Below are 6,455 nucleotides of genomic sequence, written 5' to 3'. Positions count from 1 at the left end.
TTTTCTGGTTTTTGATTCTGTATCAGATGTCCTTTGTGTCCAGAATCCCTTACCTTATCTCTCCTCCAACAGAGAGTGACCTGGCCCTGGTGTTGGGCCCGCTTTATAAACTGTCAGCTTCCTAATCCTTCCAGAAATGGTTCTTAAACTTAATTTCCAAGAAACTTGTGAATCCATGAAGTGCATGAATGTGCCAGCAGCTAAGATCAGATAACGGCCATCTTTTACTAGTTCACAGAAAGAATTAAGTTAATCGATTGAATTATGTCACTTTTCAGATTTTCTTGCAGAGTTTTCTTAAACCTCTGTCACTCACTACTGTTTTTCTGCTACCTGGTGCCTGATCCACAGCAAATAAGTATTAAGAGAAAAACCTGAAAACAATGGGTCATACTTCAAAAGTTCGTTTTTGGTGTGAATATATTTGTGATTGTGATTTTATATTGATTAGCTAGAACAGAGTCACAGTAATAGTTTCTGCTACTAAAATTGTTTACAGTACATATGAAAGATTTATATATGTCAGGATTTTGTTTGTTCTTCAAAGGGTCTCCCAAGGATTTATTTCCTGAACATGTCTGAAAAATCCTAGCCTAGAGGATAGGATCTCCGTTCTTTAGTGCAACATATGATTTGGCCCTTCACACCTTTCTGTCTTCATCTTCCACAATTAACTCATGCCCAACCCTAATCATCAACCTTAGTGAGCTAGTTTCACTTCCCTAAATATACTGTGCTTATTCATGTTGTTCCTTGTGGACATGCTGACTCCCTCCCTTCTTTACCATTAATGCTTAAGAGATACTCTCCTGGTGATGCACCCCCTTCCAACTGACAAGGTGCCCTCTTTGTGCTTAATCTATCATAGCATTTGTCACATTACACTGTAATTGACCTGTCTGACTTCCCTACCACTAGCTCCTAGAAGAAAGACAAAACACATTTTTAAAAAATTTTCAGAATCCCTGATGCATTGTGAGGAATTTGTAAGTACTTGTAAGTATTTGCTGAGTTACTAAATTTTCTTTTAGGTAGTACAAGGGGAAGTTGTAAAACATTCTAGCCTGGGAGAATAATACCAGCTAGCCTCTCTGGTGATACAAATCAGAATATATTTTTGTTTTAAGTTTTCTTCTATTCTTTAATTATCTCTCTTTCCTCTGGGGTCAGTTCCATTTGTTTGTTTTGGTCCTTCTCTTTCATGTTGATAACCTAAAAAAAAAAAAAATCCAGTCAATTCTGACTCACAGTGGCTAGAGTAGAACTGCCCTATAGGGTTTCCAAAGAGCAGCTGGTGGATTTGAATTGCCAGCCTTTTGGTTAGCAGCCAAGCTCTTAACCACTACGCCACCAGAGCTCCTCATGTTGATAAAAAAAAAAAAACAAACTTTTTTTTTTATCAAGTTGATAGTTTTCATCAAACATCTTCCTCAAAGATCCTTAGTTGTCTGCTCATATTTATGAATGTAAAATTATGTTGGTTATTACAGGGAGATGGCATGGGCTTCCTCTGCAGTTGTGTTGATCTGTTTCCCCTACAAACCTCTCTCTGGAATAGGAGGGCTGACTGTGGGTTCTGAGTAAGTGGGTAGGGCTTGTCAACATGCAAACCTCCATTTAGTTATGTGGGTGGAGAGGCAGGAAGGACAGGGACCCCCACAATTGATAAAGCAAGGAGGGCTTTTCTCTGGGGGTAGAGCGTTTTAGAGGGTTTCACTCTTTGTTATGCTGGTTTTCCTTTTGTTTTCTTTTACCTGTTGTCAGAGGTCTCAGCACCCTCCCTAGAGCACTTGCCAACAACTTTAGCCTGAGGGCAAAGACCAAATGCTACTGCTGACAAATAGTCCACTGGGGAAAGGGAAAGAACAAGAAAAGGGCCCAACTATCCCAGCTGTTTCCACTGCAGCTTTTTAATGAGTTACCACAATGATTGCCCTCCCAGACCACTTCTGCTCTTTGCACTCACTGCTCTGAGACTGGTGCTTCCTTGGGAAAACCACTCTTATTTCTGATTTCTTGAATTGCAGTGTTTTCTGCTCTGATTTCTCTGTTAGTCCAAATTCATTGGCTTTCTTGCTTTCTGATATACCTCAAAATTTATGTCACATTGATGTCACCTTTTCTTATTTTCCTTGGTTGTTGTGGTTTCATTCTTTTTACATTTGTTTTTGACTAGGTAATGCATTCACATTGTTCAAAATGTAAAAGATACAAAAGAACATGCAATACAAAGTCTTCCTCCCAACTTTTTCTCCCAGTCCTTCATTGTCAACCAGTGTTGTCAGTTTCTTATGGTTCTTCCTGAGATGCTTTTATGTACATTCAAGCAAATACAAAGATATTTTCTTTTCCCATTTTTACAAACCATAATATACAATACACTGTTCTGCACCTTTGTTTTTTCATTCAACAATATATCTCAGAGATTATTACATATCAGCAAAGTACGTCTTTATTCTTCTTTTCAATTGCATGGTATTCCATTGTATAACCTTGCATTCATTTCTTAAAAGTTGCTTTTGAGACTTTTTCATGGGATTTAGAAGGATAAAAAATCACATATCTTTTTAACATTTACCAATCAACATGCTGACTAAACACATTGCACTCAAAGGAAGATAATTTTTAAATGATTGTTTATTTTCCATTAGCCAGATCGATGCATAGTAAGTTATTGTTAGTATTGTTATAAACCCTCTTCAATGCCACACATTGCATTTCAAAGCTTCCAATGCAAAGTCCTATTTGGCCTTGAGGATTTGGGTTGCACCATGTAGGATTCTCCCCATAGGTCTTAGACAGAAAGCTAGAGATGATGTGATCTCGGGTACTTCTGTCCAGGATGCTGCATTTGTTGGCCAGGTTGGTAAGAAGTTGTTTCAGGAAACACTTCTTTCAATCGGATCATTTGGTCAAATCGACATTCACTGAGTGCCTCCTGTGGGCCAGGTGCTGAGCTGGATGCTGTGGATGCAATAATAAAGATGATAGCCCTTGCCTTACTGGGAGCTACTAGTCCAGAGAAGTCAGCCAGGATGTGAGCAGGTAACCATAAATGATATGCAAAGTGCCACAGGAGAAGTGAACACAGAATGCTGTGGGAACCCTAAAGAGGCACCCATTCTACCCAGCGGGGGGGAGGGGGGGTGGAATAGAAAAGATATCAGATAAGGCTCCCTGGAAGAGGGAAGGAACACCTGCCATAACTTTGTATACTGACTTCCAGCACTCCAGTGACAAATCCCTACATTCAGTATTCGTCTCTGTCCTTGGCTTTTCTAGTCTGGAATCTACCACCTGTTTGCATTCTGCACAGTCCACTATCTGGGTACATTTGTTCTGACACTCCAAAAGCTCAGGAGAAGGTAGAAGGGGGCTTGGGGGCAATCATCTCCATTATTGTTTATGCAATTGGGGAGGAGGGTGGTTGGAGTGTTGGCCTGGTTTCTGGTAATAGTTTTGATAGGGTGTCCAAAATCCTCAATCTCCATTTCTGCCAGCTTCCTACCTCCATTCTAAGTCCCCAAGGGGAACATTCTTGGCCAATGCCTGTTTTTTGTTTTTGATTTGTGGGCCACTCCCCATCTGTGTACAAAAAAAAAAAAGGCTATATTTATCTTTGTGCTTGGGGAGACAAGAAACAAAGGTAACAGTGATTACCACTGGGAAGGAGAACTGGGGTGTGGGGGCAATTTAGACTTTTCTTTCTATACCCTTCTGTGCTGTTCGCATTATTTTCACAATGAGCATATTTTACTTTTATAATCGCTTACTTTTTGATGAACTTTTTATTGACGTAAACCTTTACATACAGAAAAGTACAAAAACCATAACTGTGTAGCCTGAATTACCATAAAATGTACATATCCATTGTAACCATCACCCGGATCATAGGCCTTTACTAGTACCTGTTCTGCTTTCTGTCACCAGAGATTAGCTTTGAGTGAGAGTTCCAGTTGTTCCTTCTTGCTAGTACTTGATACCGTCAGTATCATTTATTTTAGCCATTTTAATAGGTTTGTAGTATTATCTCATTGTGATTTTGATTTGTATTTCCCTAATGGATAATGATGTCGAACATCTTTGTATGTGCTCATTTGACAACTGTATGCCTTCTTTGGTGGTAACAGCTTCTATAACCGCAGAATGTAATCATTTGTTTTAAATATTGGCTTGAAAATAATGGCATCGTTAATCTGACTAGGGAATATTCTTTGAGTATAACAATTCTTCCGAGAGGCAGGTTGGGATGGTGGAGGTATCCAGACTTTGGTAGCAGATATACCTGCCTGCTGTGGGGTCTTATACAAACTAACATTCAGACTTTAATTGCTTTGTCTATAAAGCAGGGATAATAATAATAATAGTTCTTGCCTCATGGGGTTGTTGTGAGGATTAGATAAGAAAAGTTATGTAAGGCTCTCGACTCCATGCCTGACACAGTAAATGTTCATCAGTGTTCCCTCTGCCCTCTGAGCAAGCCTGGGAAGGAGGCTGGGGAGAGGGGGTTGTCCCTGAGGCAAACAGTAGCTTTGTGTCTGAGGGAGCATGGGTGAGTTATTGCCTCTTTCCTGGCTCTAAGGAAAAAACTCCAGAGTTGTGTCCTGGAGGCAGGAATCTGTCCCCTTAACCCCTGCTGCCCATCCATCCACCCACCCTCAACACAGCCAGAGCACCCTGCTTTGAAAGAAATTCTGGAAAAAATATTCTAGTCATTACTGGGCTCTTGGGTGCTACTGCATATCTTGTATGACTTTAACGCCTACTGCTATGTGTTTAGCAGAAAGACACAAGCCCTGTGACATCTTTCAATATTAGTCCAAAAGATTCTTCCATTGATGTTTCCTATGGAAGGACTGCCTGAGGGGCCTTGTGGCTGACACCAAGGAGTCAACATCCATTCAACAAATATTTGCCAAGCACTCAGCACTAGGTACTCTGCTAGGGCTGGGGATCCAAAATGAAAAAGAAAAGACTGCTAGTTAAAAAAAAAAATTTTTTTTAAAGAGACAGAAAAGTGACCACAGTGCACTGGGTAAGCACCACAACAGAGGAAGCGTAGGGGGTTGTGAGAGCACGGAGAGTGAGGGGTGAGAGGGTCAGGGAAGGCTCTCTGAGAAGGTAACATCAAAGACCTGAGGGAGTTTTCTAAGTGAAGAAAGAATGCATTCCAGGCAGGGGGAATAGTCCAGGCAAGGACCCAGAGACTGGAGGTCAGGGGCTCTTTCTCCTCATGAAGCTGCAGTCTGGGACCATGGCCTTGCTTGCTCTGGGCTCTGCACAGCACCCCATAGGCCCTCCATTTGCCAAGGAGAATATCAGGCCTTAATAGTAGAAGCCCCCTTTGTTACAGAAGGCCTCAGGGATCAAGCGCTGTACAGGTAGACCGGTATTGGTGCTGCTTTTCCTTCAGGAAGCAGGCCGATGGGATTTAACACATAAGACTTGTCTGTGTGATTCTAGCCCATTTTTTACCTCCCCTGCTCCATTCTCAGCCTGCCTTCTGTATCCCCCCTAGAGCTTCAGAACTCTGGTAGGTTGGTCCCTAGTTCCTAGGCCCAGAAATCCCTCCACACAACATTTCCCTGGGCCCCCCAGCTTGGGTATGGGTCTCATCTCCCTCTCCCTAAGTTGTTTTTGTTGGCTACCATTGAGTCAGCCCCCAATTCATGGTGACCCCATGCATAAGATCAGACTGTTGTGATCCATGGGGTTTTCACAGGCTGATTTTTAGAAGTTGGTCATTAGGTCTTTCTTTCTAGTCCATCTTACTCCGGAAGCTCTGCTGAAATCTGTTCAGCATCAAAGCAACACGCAAGTCTCCACTGACAGACAGGTGATGGCTGAGAATGAGGTGCACTGGGCGGGAATTGAACTTTGATCTCCCTTGTGGAAGGCAAGAATTCTACCACTGAACCACCACTGCTCCCTCCCTTAAGTTACTCCTGCCCTAATCCTCCTCCTCCATCATGACTTGACTCTCTCCAACTTCTATCTGCTCTCCTTCTGGCTGCCCTCTTCCTTTTTGACCCTAGTGTCGGTTAGCCCCTTGCTGACCCTCCAGTAGTCCCGTTCCTGACACCCCCTCAGAGCTGTTTCTGCAGTAGGTGCCTCTGCTCCTCACTTGTCCACTTGGTCTCCTCACAGGAGACTGTCTTCTTACTGGGCACCTGACCCAGGAGATCTCTAGTTCTTCCACAGTGTCACCTGGGGCCAGCCCCATGGTTGCATAAATGGGGAAACTGAGGCCCAGAGAAAGGGAATGACTTACCAGGGTCCCACAGCAAGTTAGTGGCAGAGCCGGGCCTACCCAGGCCTCCTGACTTCCAGCCCCATGCGTTTTCCAGGCATCAGGTGGCCTCTCAGGAGGCTCAAGCCAGCTAGCCAGCATCAGCTCCCACCCACCGACAGCACTGTGCACCCATCCTGTGAGCATTTCCTTCCCGAGCCAGTTC

This window comes from Loxodonta africana, chromosome X (assembly GCF_030014295.1).
Source record: "Loxodonta africana isolate mLoxAfr1 chromosome X, mLoxAfr1.hap2, whole genome shotgun sequence".
NCBI lineage: Eukaryota > Metazoa > Chordata > Mammalia > Proboscidea > Elephantidae > Loxodonta > Loxodonta africana.
This window is presented reverse-complemented; position numbering follows the sequence as displayed.